Genomic DNA, 15575 nt, shown 5'->3' with positions numbered 1-15575 from the left:
CTTTTGAATTGGGCACATGATTTTGGTCTCATTATTAATACAAAAAAAACAAAATGTTTGTATATCAAATCACCTCATGCTAAAAAATACATACTTCAAAATTTCATTGCCCATAATGTTGACTGTCTACATAATAAAATTCCACTACACTGTAACTGCGATATTATTCAATTTGAAAGTCAATATAAATATTTAGGAATATATATAGATGTAAATTTTAAATGGAATTGTCAAATATCTAACCTTTGTGATCGATTGCGGACTCTAGTTAGTACTTTTTATAAGTTATCGTTTATTCTGCCTAAAAGTACACTCAGAATTATTTATTTTTCCTTGGTGGAGGCTATTCTAAGATATGGTATCAAAGCATGGGGTCACTCAACAATCACAAACATAAAAATGATACAGAGTTTACAGTGTTCCATCGTTAAAAAAATAGTCTCTAATGATATTTACAGAATAAGGAGTAACAAATGTGTATTATATAAATCTATTAAGGCGCTGCCGGTTCGAGGAATTCTGTGGCTCTGTATCATTTTGGAACAAAGAAAAAGTGATGAATTCAAAAATTTATTGGAACATGGTTATAACACAAGATTTACACAAAATGATGGTTTAGTGATTCCAAAGACAAGAAACAAATATGGGACAAGAACTTTAAAATATGTGGTTCCAGTTATGTTTAATTTGTTACCAAACAATCTGAGAAATGGCACTACCAAAAGTGACAAGGGCAAAATAATAGACTGGCTATTCGATCAGGAGTTTATATATTAAAAAAATTGAATATTTGTAAATATAGACATATATAAAATAGAATTTATAACTAAGTAATATTTTCATGGATGTTTGTGTGTGTATATGTATGTTCACATGTATGTATGTATGTATGTATGTGTATATATGTGTATATATGTATGTATGGATATGTATGTGTGCATGTACGGGTATAAATATGTATGGATATGGATGAGGATGATATATAGATATAGACTTACATATAGATATAGATATAGATATAGATATGGATATGTTAATAAATAATGTTTTTAATAAAATGCTTTGTGCCCATTAAATATGTAAACACTTTTGTTTAAAATTTTGGTACTCCGGTTCTGTAATTATTTATTTTTTATCTTAAAATTGCGTGATCATTCACTTATTTTTTTTGCTATTTTTTTTACATCTTCTAAATATTTTTTTTTTTTTTGAAAGCATCAATTACATGTACTTTTTTTTCGCTCCCTATATCTAAGTTAGTAGTAATTATTATTATAAAACCATGTAGGACTATCATATGATTAATTGTAAAGGATCTTTACCGACAAGCCATATTCATTGGCTTGGTGAGTCCTGTAAAAAAAAAAAAAAATGTCAAAAATGTCTTAAAATAACTAAAATGTAATATTGTATGTACATAATAAATAAATAAATAAAATAAAATAAAGTATAAATGTTATTAAATGAGAAACCATTCACAAGCGTGTTGGAGAGTTTATTCTAGCGTGTTTATTCTAATTCGACTCTCGGTGAGAGCAGAAAAATCAAATTGTGATTTTTCTCTAGCCTGGGTGTTTTGTGATGTAATTCACCACTGCAACGGCTGATTTTCAATTTCTGACAATTTGAGACAAAATATTTATTTTTTTAATATTCTTTTACCGCAATATTTAATAGGTTTACAATACTAGCGTATAAAACAAAATAATATTTGCTTCATCGTTACATCATAAAAATGATCAAATTTGCAAAACTGCTAGTTTATTGAGTGTCGCATAAAATCTACTTGCCATCCGACTAGATCCGCCCTTTGTCCGATTTCTGATCGGACACTGGACGAACGGGTGAGATATCAAATACCCATAGTTCAAAGGCTCTTCAGAATCGCGTGTTCACAACACGCTGTTCGTGAAGTTACACACAAATTAACAAGGATACTCCTTGCCAAGAATGATTGATATCATAAAGGCCAGCAGATCTTACAGGAAGCGCTTTATCGTCCGTATGCGATCGCATAAAATGATATGTGGCAAGTATAATATGATACAGAAGGAATGATGTGCAGAAAATGCTTAATAGATTTTGTCGTTAGGGATGATTTCAATCAGCAATTTTGCTAATGGAATATTTAAGTCAGAAAGTGGAATGAAATATTACCGACTTCGTCTTACTAAGGGTCGGATTGAGGAACAATTATTTTAAAATTATTTAGCAGGCGTTGGGGTAAATAGATTTACATCGTGATTCGACATTCCTGGAGGAGTATGGAAGGAAACACAGAGGGCCAGCGGGGTATGGGACGGAAAAGAGCGTCACTCTTCAGAAATCTTGGGCAGTGATCCAGCGTGTCATATGCAGCAGCGCTGATTAGACTGGCCCAGGGCGTGATGAATCCAGAATGATGGTTGCCAACCTCCGATAGGAGCGGCAAAAGAAGAAAAAGGAGACGAAAGGAGTCAAACAGGGATTTGTAATGTCACCATGGCCTGTTCAACGTTTATTTCGATGAGTGTCTAAAGGCGGGTATATTGTTTTAAGGCAATTTCTTCGTGGCTACCCAAACTGTTCAATTTGAGAATCAGTTATTTTATTTTATTTTATTTTATTTGGGAAATCAACAGTTCTACATAAATATTTATAGTAAACAAACAGATATAGTGTATAAACTCAGAATTAATAACAGATTTTCACAAAGTATACAAAGTTAGTAAAAAAAATATATTACATATCAAATAAATACATATAATTCATACATTAAAAAATGTTATTTTCATGTACTCAATAATCAAAGATTTTTTAAATATTTATTTTAAGAACATTAAGTTACTGTAAATTGGGCGGGATAAGGACAAGAATGCTTGAAGAGAGGATAAGGAGGGGAACGGAGATGTACATATTTATTATTATAATGTCTACAATATAAAGTATCAAAAGATAGAACAATATTTAGAAGTAAAATTGATATAAAAAAAGATGAGTTTATAAACATAAATTTTTCAAAAAATACAATATAAATAAATGAACATTAAACGATTTCTTTAGTATTAGAAATAAAAAAAACAAAGAAAATTTCAAAAAAGTTTATGCAAATAAAAATATATACATGAACATATTGTAGATATTACAATATTTTGAGTTTGTCTTAACGTTTGAAGACAAAATATTGGATTTTACCCCCGAGAAAGTCATAAAGATTGACAAATTACAACAGAGATGGAGAACATTACATCACAGGGCTTATGACCTGTCGTTGGCTGTTTTTTTCATAGGCATTTTACACACTGTGTAATTTCAATCCCTCTCTGTTATAATTTGCTAATCTTAATCACCCTTTAGGAAGTGAAATCCAGTAATTTGTCAGCAAAGATTTGTACAAACTCAAAAGTATTGTAATAAAACAAACTGGTCTAAGAAACGTGTAAAAATTTGAATATTGTTTTCAGGCATTGCCTAGTATGTGAAATAATTCTATCAAATTAATATCTTTGCGACAATAAAAGTTTCAGCTCTTTAATTTCACCAAATATTTTTTTCCCATATTTTTTTATTATTTCATCATGATTATAATACATTATTTTTTACTTGTGGAATGATGCGGAGTGGTTTTTTAAAGGGATGCTTTTCTACTTTTTTTTTTGACATTTTATTTAGTTATGCAGAGAAAACCATAATTGGAGTATAATTTTAGTTTATTTGTAAATATTGTGTTTTTTGTTAAAATGGCTGTTGTTTTTTTTAAATTAATAAATAAATAAAATCAACAAATAGAAAAATTGACTGTAAAATATTTTTTATACTTTTAAATCTTACTTATCAACAAAAATTTCAGCTCTAAAGAGCTGTACGAGATAAATCTCGTACACAAAATTTAACAATAAAAACGGCTTTTATATTAAAATATTTGTTTCAATCATATGAATGCATTTTTTCAATGCACTAAATTAAGTATTAGTTCAAATTAATGTCAATTCAACCCTGTTTTTCTCTGTGGAGGGGATTAAGGCGTCTTAGGGTTGCAAAATAATTGCATAACCAATGTACCGTAGTTCGTTCAAAAATGTTCAACTCCTTAATATTCATTTTGTGAACAAGTTGAATAACACTTGGGAATAGATTTAAAATCACTTCGCGTTTTCAAAGCGCTTGAATTAAATATGTACGAAGAGTAATTCTTCTCTCATAATAATCTTAGCACAGCTTAATAGACGCTTGCTTTTAAAACTATCGTAAACAGTTTGATTATTTTCAATATTTAAAAAAAAAAGACAAATTCATCAGAGATGGAGAAGGGAATAAATAAGAGTCAAGACATTCATAATTTTAACGGCTATCCGTGTCCAGGGCCTCGATTATGATGGGAATATGGAGACGTCATACCTTCACCTTGAAGGTATAGTTGAAGATAAATTCTCTCTAGTGATTACTAATATACACTACCGACCCCGACATTCATGTTTTGGGTAAGTACATCGATATGAAACAAGGAGAAGCGTACGTCACGGTACATATCTACGCACTGAAATGACATCATTTCAGTATGACGTCATAGTTGAAGATAAAAATCTCCCAACCGACTACTAAGATACACTACCGATCCTTCACCAACAAGTTTTGATGTAAGTACATTGGTTTCTACCGACGGGTCTGGAACCCCTCGATACGTTAACTCCGTATTGAAAATGACAAAAAAAATCCATCGAGCAATTTTGCTTTTCATTACAATTTATTTAAAAATTTAATCGTTTTGAGGTGGGCACTTTTTTTCATAAAAACCAATTTAAAATACAAAAATTAAATGTCATCTTTAAAATGTCATTGAGGTGGGATAAAATTTTGACAGTTAGTAAAACTCCACCAGCGGTGAAGTTTGAAAACTCCGTGTAATTGCATCTTTCGCATCTCGTGATCTCACTTTCGCATGATCGTAGTAAGAGAAGGTTTTTTTTTTAATTTCGAAGGCAAAAAATATCCACAAGACTCTTTTTTACTTTCCCATTATTCATCAAGAAATGCTTTATTTCGACATTTCCAGAAGATATGTTTTCATGATCAAGATTGTCATCACAATTATTGTAGCTAAAGCCTTTTTATCGCCATCAATTTAAAGAATTTACTTTTTTGAAATGATGAACGAAAACACAAATTATTTGCTGCTTATGCACGTACTATATTGTAGGGGTATGAATATAAGGTAAGAAAAAAACATTTTGAAACGAAAAGAAATTTGACTCTGCCGATTGAACAAACACCTTGCTAGAATGAACAATTCCAAAACTTCTAGATATGGGTTCTGCAGTGCAGATGAGGAAACACCTATACATATTATATGCCATTTTCATGTATAAAACTTTGAATAACATGATAGATTGCCCTAAGATTCTGTCACTTATTAATTTTAGAGTCCCAGTAACGCAGACCAGAAACCAATCTCTTTTTAAAATTTCTAAATGTAAAACTAAATCTTTTCAAAATTCATTTGTAAATAGAACCTGCCATATGTGTAATCAGAAATTAAATTGTATTGATATTAATAACATATCTCTAACTTCCTTTAAGAGTGAAATTTCCAAAAATAATTCAAGTTATGATGTTGCGCCTTGAATCCGCAGCCTATATTATGCAGGTGATGTGCAGTTCTGTATGTAGGCACATAATAAATGAACACTGTATGGTCAACTATAGTTGTATTATTTATTGTAATGTACAACTGTGTGCCCAATATTCATTTACATTTCTAGTAATATTATAAGTTTTGTATGATTAGTTATTTTATGTTATGTATAATTTTTATGTGACAACATTTACAATAACAATATTATGTGGAAGCCTCTAATTGGACTTTATGATATGTATTTATGGTAAAATTGATTCTTATAAATGTATAAATGTCTGTTGGCTTTCCAATGAAATAAAATAAAATAAAATATATGCGTATGTAATGCTTAATATCATAAAAGGAGCCTCATCCTTGAGAGATCAGTAGTCAAACCTGAAGATGACAAAGAAATCACCCCCTACCTATAAGCCCGATACTTTACGGATCTGGGCTTGGAGGAGGAGATATTGCAAAATTTAAACTCTTGCCTCCCACACGGTAGCCAGGTTTTTTATATACCTGGGCTTGGAAGGCAAGAACTATTCACGGGGACCCACAACAATAGATCTTCACAGGTCACAGTGATCTCAGGAGCGAATAGCACTGACCAACACCACTAAGAAAAATAATAAGAATAATGCTGATCTTAGGCTCTTTAAACTTAAGAGTTTGCCGACCACTGACCTAAACCATCGTGAACAATAAAGCATCAGGTTCTCGACACCCTGGACTACAACTGCTGAAAGTTTATCGGCAGTTCAGTCGGATTCGAATACTTTTAACGGTGTGTAAACCATTTGCTTCAACGTAGGAATATGAATTTTGATTACGTTTTTTTTTATTAGTACTTGATTACGGCTACTATGAACAATAGCTTAGACTTGTCAAAGGATCAAGGTTTGATTCCCTGTAAGGAACTGTACAGAAATCAAAAGGGATTTTTCTAAAGCCTAGGTATTTTTCTGCCACAACATAGTAATAATTGGAACCTATTTCATCTTCTTTACGATCTCAGCAATGATAAAGCATTTAGTAAAATAGCGCTTTATAATCGATTGTTATGATTTTTAACAATATTTTTAGTTTTACCAAATTTTTTTATACAAGGACTGGATTCAACTCCCTGGGGAGCTGTTTATATTAACATAATACAACAGAGATGAAGAACATTTAAGAGAAGGTAATAGCCTCCAGTGAATTCAGTCCTTATCTATAAAAATTTGGACAAACTCAAAATATTGTTGATAAATCCGCCTGGTCTATGAAGAAGTATATAAATTGAAATAATAAGATTTTCAGGCGTTGCCTAGTATGTTGGTGAAATAATTCAATTTGATGAATGAATGGTGAATGGTGAATGTTACACAGTGTGTAAAGTGACCACTCAAACCAGCCATTGACAGGTCATAAGCCTTGTAGATGCCTAGACTTCTATATTACCTTCTCTTAAATGTTTTTCATCTCTGTTGTAATATGTTGGTAATGATTTTTGTTAAATGATCACTTACAATTTTATGTCAACTAACAGTGAACCAGAAGAACCGCAGCAAACTCCGGTGACAACTGTCGTCAAGCGAAAGCGATACCTCCTGAGAGCCTTAACCACGCTTGCATACTTTACAAGGCATCAGGTTCTCGACGTCCTGGATATCCACTGCTGACAGTTTGCCGGCAGTTTATGTCAGAACTTCGGGACGAAAACCTGACTTGGCAGGACGCAAAAGAGCTGACGGCCGATAGAGATGCATGGAGGTTCTTTGTGGATACCATATGCTCCAGCTAGGGAGCGGACATGGAATGATGATGATGATTATTTAAGAATGTTTATGAGTAAATTTTTTGATTTTTCTCCACCCAAACCCAGTAACCAAGTTTTTACTAATTTATAAAATTGGTTTTTGTTTTGGATGATGATGATGAACAGTAAACCAGATAAGGATCTTGTAATCGTTTACGGACTGGTTGAGCTGATAATTTGCTTCCATCTATTTTAGCCAGAAGGAATCATTTTGGGTTTGGCTACACAGTTTAGCCTCCGCCCGCCTCTCTTTGCTTTGTTGACTGTTTACGTACGCACGCTTTTTGAATTGTAAAAGTATTGTCCGCTATTTCACCATTTAAGTTTTAATTTCGCCTTACGCACAACGCCTCAAGCTTTTTATAATCCAACGTCGCTCTTCATCATCCGGCTCCTCCAGACGAAATTGTGTGCCTGCAGTGTTCCCGAACACCAATTTCACTGACAGCGTGAGCTGATCACCGAGAAGGAAGAGGACTCAACACCAGGTTATAACACGTTGATTTTCTCTGGTCTGAGTGCATTTCTAATCGATTATTGGCTGCAACCACTAGCTCATTTTATCAGTTGGGAGAAATAATTTACTGCCCGCTATCACCAATTTATTTTAAAACGCGATGGTGAATTCTATTTTCACGGTTCATTACGGACTGTTAAAAAAGGTCTGAGTTTTGTACCGGCTAGAGCATAGTTTAATTTCAATTATATAACATGGTTATTGGAATTAATCAGAAATTTAATGTTAAATTAATTATATCGTGGTATCGTGGATTCGCAAATTGAGTTCTAAAATGTTCCTGTTTCTAAAATCATGTGATGATAATTTTTAAGCAGCTATACATTTACGTTTCGTTAAAAATGCCTCCTTAATTCAACTGTTTGCTTAAATCAGAAGAAGGCAATTATTGGTGTCAAAAAGATTTTATATAAGGACTTACCTGTTTTTCCCACTGGTACAGTGACTGCAGATGGCGCTGGTGCAGAAGTCGAGGTAACGGCTGGATACACTGGATCACAACACTCTCTTTCAGGAAACTCACTCGCGTATACATTTTTAGAACTATCCAACACTACCACAAACAAAACTAACACCAACAACAGCCAGCTTTTCCCGATATAAGCATACTTAGGAGTACAACAGGGCTGGTAATTTGGGCCATCACTCTTATAATTAACGATATGAGATGATTCAGAAAAACTGCATTTATGTTGCAAACAAGATTCTTGTGTAAAAGATGGAAAATTAAATGAAGAAGACAATGTGTCAAGATTACGCGTGTAAGAATAAGAAAACGGTTGTGAAGATTGAGAAGTAAGCTGCGAAGTGAAAGCGATGGAAGATGTTTTCTGAAGTTTGTTATTACTGGACGACATACCAATTTACATTCACTTATTTAAATTATACTTATATGATATGATAATGCTCGTACATTACGCGATCCGAGTCTGAATATAAATATCTGAACCTTTTCACATTACTCACAAAGGACATGGAACCTTCGGGGCTAACGGTGTCCTAATGGGTAAACAAATCACAGCCTTTCTTGATCTCTCCTTCCGCTCACTTGTGGATTAAGTTCAGTCTATTCTTCCCTTTATTCACAATGACGGAAGCTTTCAGAAAAGCTCGGAACGCTCGTTCATTGTGTAGCGGGGGTTGAAAAGCTTCGCCTGTTTACATTCCTCCATTGTTGGGTGGGATTTTTGTCCGATTTTAAATTAAAAGCTCGTTTGAGGTTTCTCATTGTGGGCGCCACTATTCCTCGCTTCCATTCTGTCAGGTTTCTCTCTCCATTTACGTATCGATCGAGGATTGACTGCCGACGGACGATATTTCATCGTCACGTTTGACGCGAGGATAAGAGGTATGGTGTAGATTGAAGACCATCCACTCTCCGGAATAGTTCTCTTGTAGGGGAGGAAACGTGACTTGTGCAAAGCGACCAGCGAAATATTTACGGTTCATTTATCTAGTAAATTATAGAACCTTTTCGATTTACTCCGCAGTTAGAACCTGCCATCTTATTAACGTAAGACTTTTTCATTTCCCAAAAGCTTTCGCCGCCTTGTGTACATTCACCGACCTGAAAAAATCAAAGAAAAAAACATAATTATACTCGGCTTTAAATAAATGTGCACAAAAAACCAACATTATCGTATTCGTCTAAATAATTGCGGTTCATTATTTTAGATTATTTAGTATGTACATGTTTAATATGAATATGATAATAAATAGTACTTCATTTTATTAAATGCATATTTTTAAGTTAAACTTATGGATTTATTGTTTCAGCAACTTAACGGAAAACATTTTAAATATATTTAAAAATACGCTTCACGCGAAACTCGTGTTCTAACAAATAAAAATTTTATCACGTGTGTGGCGTAAAAATACAAAGTTTTATCTTTATATGTATATAATTCTTCTGTACGTGTGATGTTGCTTAACTTCTTCTAAATGGCTTAACCGATTTAAGTGTGGTTTTCAGCGAAATGTAGATCTTTGCACTGCGCGTGCTCGTAGATGCTTAAATTTACAATCGAATCTATCAAAAAAAAAGTTAAAAGCTCAAATCTTTTTTTTCATCGACCTACCAGGGTTGCATTCGACGAGAACGCATTTACAAAAAAAAATGGAAGGACGTTGTTTTTTTGTGTTTTAAAAAGTTTGTTTTTAAATGTTTACACACAACATTCACTTTTTATGAATCCCAATCAGATTATTTCCTTACATATAAAACTAAGTTTATTTTATCCATATATGTAAAAATAAGTTTATGATAGTTTGTCCTTTATAGACTCGATAACCACCGGACCGATTTACATGCGGTTTTTTGCAAAATAATCCAATTTACGTGTAAATAATAATATCTTCAACATGTTCATAGACAAAAAAGGTAGGAGCGAATAAGTGTTTTTGGTCGAACCTCCAGGGCTGCATTCGACTGAAATGCATATTCCAAAAAAATTATAGAATGTGGTTTTTTGTGTATTAAAAAATATTGTATTTTAACGTTTACAAACATCAATTATTTTTACTGGATACTGAATTTATTAATTTCCTTACGATTTCTGAATTTCCACATATTAACTTATTTTTAATGGATTTTTAATAATGCTCAAATAATTTCAACTGATATTTCATACATTTTTGAAAAACGGATTCTTACACAGAATTCACCACTGTCAGTAAGTAGCGCAGAGTTTGACATTTGCAAAAAAAATCTTTATTAACAAAATTAACTTTATTTTGTTTTGGAATTCAACCATAAACAAGTACCTAAGGTACCTAATCAAATTCAATAATTGAATATAAAAAATGTTTAGTTTTGGAATTCAATCATAAACAAGTACCTTGGTACGTACATGTCAATGAAAAGTCTTTTTCTCTTTTATCTGGACAGTTTTTGCACACTTTTACGACACAGTCATTATTCTTTAATTATAATTTATTTATTTACTTCTTTATTGACGGACTTGAACAGGTCATTCTAACTACGGTAAACACAATTTCTTATAATTAATACAGCTACAAATTAAATAAAACAAAACTAAATTAAATTCTAACTTAGAGCAAAAAAAAAAAAAAACTACCTGAAGACAAGATCTGGTCTATCATAGTTCTTTTTTCATTCAGTTTCAAGTTAAATGTCAAGGTCACGTCAAAACCCGGTGGGCGGTCAAAGAATGGCTAATTCGCGTAGGGCATGATTTAAGTGTCATAATTTTAAAAGGCTCAAGGTAAAACGTAGTCTGACTTTTCTTCTTTAACACGTATTCCCGTATTTTCTCCGTGGATTATGGCACTAGAGTAGTGATTTTTGCATGATTTTAAATTGAGAATGACGAGGCTTTTTAGCCAATCACATGAGGTGATAAAACGAAAAAATTACCCTTTTTACCCAAATACAAATAGTTCAAAAAAGGCCAAAATAAATCATGTGTGTCCTTGTTTACGAAAATACGTTTGCTGAACCAGCTTAAAGTAGGCAAGCCAACGTTCGGAAATATCAATAATTTCAGGTTTGAAATTCAATAATAAACAATTACCTCGGTACCTACTTGTCAATGAAAAGTTAATTTTTTGCAAGCTTTTTATTTTTATTGATTAATTGACAGACTTAAACAGTCTATTTCAACAGTGGTAAACACAATTTCTTACACTGAATACAGAATATTATGAAAAATATAAAAGAAGATGTTTTACTGAGACCCTGCGAGATTGATAATTATTGTTTGCCTTTGGCATAACACACATCTACATCAATATTTTGAGTTTGTCCAAATTTTTGTAGACAAGGACTGGATTCAACTCCCTGGGGAGCTGTTTATATTAACATATTACAACAGAGATGAAGAACATTTAAGAAAAGATAATATAGAAGTCTAGGCATCTACAGGGCTTATGGCCTGTCAATGGCTGGTTTAAGTGGCCACTTTACACACTGTGTAACATTCACCATTCTGCCTATATTTGAACATCAATCAATATTTTCGCGTGCACAATAAAATTTTAGAGAAATTAACAGATTGCTTTTTTTTACCTTAATGATATTTTTTTTCCCATCAAGCAACATTACGTGGATGCGCGCGGCGAAAATAGAGCATAGTAGGGGGATTATTGGACACATTCCGATGTATTTAAATATGATTCTACGCTCCTTCTGGACTATTTTTAATTCTATGTACATATATATATATTTAATAGTTTTGTTTGAATACAATACTCAACTGCTTTAAATAACATTTCGTTACTAAGATAAAGCAGATGTTATCCTAATACTTTTTGTACCACAAGGTCACATGGTTAAATACCCACAACCCAATAAAATTGATGGCGTAATAAAACTGTCAAATTTAACCACTTTGTTCTACGCCATCGTTTGGCAAATTTTCCATAAGATTGAAACATAAAGAAGCCACGCACCATAAAATAAGGACGACTTACGATTCCTTGCGCGAACCGATTCCAGGAAGATTTATGGTCACGATTACATCATTCACGTGTAATATTACAAGCACAATCCTTTAATGCAGCTTCTCAGATGGTCCTGACTGCTGGGAAAAGCGAGCTGAATCAGAGAGCGCAAAAAATCTATAAAAGTCTCAAAAATTTATGCCTGCAGTTCTGTTTGCAAAATGTCAATTGGCTTGTGATCCCTTGGCTAGTATTGCGGATCAGGGGTCCGGGTTCAAAACCCACTCTACTCCACTTGATTTTCATTCAATCATTTCATAGAAATAGACCTAATCATCTAGACCTAAAATCTCACGACAAAAACTGCGGAGACCATACAAACTGTTCTTCTCAATGTGTTACCCTGACCGAAAATCTAAGATAAAATACCTGGAAATAATAATCGACCAAAATATTAAATGGAAAGAACAAAAAGATTCAATGTGCAAAAGACTAAGAAAAGTACTCCACATATTTTTAAGGCTTAGAGGGATCTTATCGACGGATCAATTGAAGACAGTTTATTATGCTCTAGTACAGTCAATCATTCAATATGCAATAGTTGGATGGGGAGGGGCTTTTAACGCTCATCTTAGACCCTTAAATGTACTACAGAAAAAAATATTAAAATTACATTATATGAACCACCCTTGTTCTTAACTACCGAACTGTTCAAAGAATTTAATGTTTTGAGAGTGGGGGATATCTATGGAAATTGTTGTATGCTCCAGGTGCATAAGGAGAGCCTCCCATCGGACGGTATTACGGGAAGGTTAAGAATAGGATGCCTCGATCTACAGAGAATTAAAACTACCACGGCCAAACATCATTATACTTATATAGGACGGAAGCTTTTCAATAATTTACCACAAAATCTACGTCAAATTACGAAAATTTGAGGATTAATTCAAGAAAAGCTTCCTGACATAATTAACATTAACTGTATTTTAAAAATAAAGATATATGTATAATATATGCCTGTGTATATCAATTAATAAATTTTGTGTTTTTTTTTTTTTTTATAAGTGTTAAGTTTTCTAAATTTTTACAATTGTTTAATTTTTTATTTATTTTATTATTTTGTTTTGCATTTTTTGTCTCTTTTTTATAATATTTTGTAAACTTGCCAAACACAAGAGCCAGACTCTTTTTTGGCAAGTTCAACTTTAAGTGTTCCATTTTTTTACTACATGTTTGTTTTTTTTTACTCTAATAGAGGTTTTTATTGAAAAAAATAAATAATAATTTCAAAACAGTTATTAACAGTTCGTTGAAAACATTTACGGAAAAATAGAGTCAATCTTAAAAACTTCAAGTCTATAAAAATATAGAAATAACATTATAATAATAATCATGATTTATTAACAAAAATAACAATTACTTTATCTACTACATACACACTTAGGTAATAGATTTCTCTGGATCATGTCTAGTCTGCCTAACTAGATACAACCTGTTTTAAGGCAGACATTTTTATGCATAATAAACAATAACATTACTCCCTACTAGTTAATTTACCATACAGTTACACAATATTAATTTATAGCACTTATTATTTAAGAATGTTTTAAAGTAAATTTTCCGATTTTTCTCGACCTAAATCCAGTAACCAATTTTTTACAAATTTATTAAATTGAATCCGGGTCATGGTTTTGCAATATTTGGGCAACATATTAAATATTTTGGGGCCCAGAAACTTGAAATTTCTTTGCCCGAATTCAAAGTTTGTGGAAGACCCCATGACCCATCCTCTAGTTTGACATCTGATAGTGTGGGAGTGTTCCTTTTGGGATTTGGTAAAATAATTTGCTTTCACAAACATTATCATTCTAAAAACATATAATTGTCTTATAACTAAGATCTCAAATTCCTCAAATAACTCATATTTATGTTTAATTTACTAAATGGCCTAATTGATGCACAGCACCCGGCATTAAATATAGTACATCGGGCTTAAGAAAGAAACTGACGGCCTAATAGGCTAACCTCAGCTTTGTAGAGCGTCGTCTTTGTCATTCATCTACGTAACAGATACTGGACTCGTGCGGCAGAGGCGACGCTCTACAAAGTCAGCAGTCTCTTTCTTAAGCCCGGTGTGCTTTATTAAATACCGGGTACTGTACCATCGTTACTCGAACGAGTGGCATCCAATGTTCCGATCCGCCAGTTGCGAAAAAATAATGTGCTGTTCCTTGATCAGCACAGAATAAACTATGTCTTGCATGCACCAATGTCCCGATTGTGTTGCATTGTTAACTCAAGACTAGATCTGGACTTTTTGGTGTACTAAGATAGACCATATATTTTCTTGAGCTAGTGATTAAAATTTAATTGTTTGTCCTAGCCATGATTTTTTTAAGTTGTAATTTCAATTGTACTTGTACATATTTAAAAAAATGTATTTGCGATTGTGAAATGGACTTAATTAGAAAGTCCGTAAATAAATCAATCCGGCTCGTTTTTTTCATTCTTCTGTTGCATTCTTACAATATTTTATAATAAAAATAGCAACTCGAATAATTCTAAATAAGTTCAAATTTTGAAGATGAGGAAATAACTTCGAAACCGGTCGACGTATTAATCAAAACTTAAAGTGGTTCATACAAGTTGATAAATACTTAAATTTAATCTAGATATAATGAAACGATTTTTACTTGGTACTTTCTAAATTTGACAATTATAACATATTATAACAACTCCCTTAAAAAAAACAATGATATTTCCTATGCACCATTGTGCTGCTTAAGTAAATGGTGACGATATCTTTATAAAATGTGTTAGGCCGAGAACCAATACAAAATGTTTCTGAATCCTGTTTTTCGTTGTCAATTTGAATATTTCTGTTTAGCAGATGTTAAAATTAGATTTTACTATTTCTAGTTAATCCGCTAAAATCTTTTTCGCAGACTTAACTCCTTCATTACTCTCACCTGCGGTTACCCCTGTTTGGGGAGTTTCCATACGGGGTGGTATTGTACTGATCCCAGGAGTGTTTATCTTCCCCCCCTGGCCCGAGCCGAGAACCCTGCGGTACCCCAGAGTGGGAATCTCTCATCCAATTATGACTATCTTGTAGCAAAATAAACGCCAGAATGTGAGTGTTATAAAGAACGGTAAAAAGGATTCAGCGTTGCTTTAAATCATTTCATCATTTAAACAAACGTATCATTTATCCGCCACATTTTTGCTGCATTTATTTATTTTTGGAACAATATCATCATCAT

General features: G+C 32.6%; 1 long non-coding RNA gene across 1 annotated transcript in view; it reads right to left on the bottom strand.

Moving 5' to 3' along the window:
* The window catches only part of LOC148280906 (uncharacterized), a 259003-nt gene that overhangs the window by 226077 nt on the left and 17351 nt on the right, over positions 1–15575 (bottom strand). The window contains exon 2 of the long non-coding RNA XR_015822471.1: positions 8333–9478. This is a non-coding gene — a long non-coding RNA (uncharacterized LOC148280906). The remainder of the gene's footprint in view (positions 1–8332; positions 9479–15575) is intronic.

The sequence above is a fragment of the Micrasema longulum genome, unplaced genomic scaffold (assembly GCF_059751315.1).
Source record: "Micrasema longulum isolate JH-2025_06_02 unplaced genomic scaffold, ASM5975131v1 h1tg000512l, whole genome shotgun sequence".
Lineage (NCBI taxonomy): Eukaryota > Metazoa > Arthropoda > Insecta > Trichoptera > Brachycentridae > Micrasema > Micrasema longulum.
The sequence above is the reverse complement of the archived record's forward strand: the minus strand, read 5'-3'. Positions and strand labels throughout refer to the sequence as shown.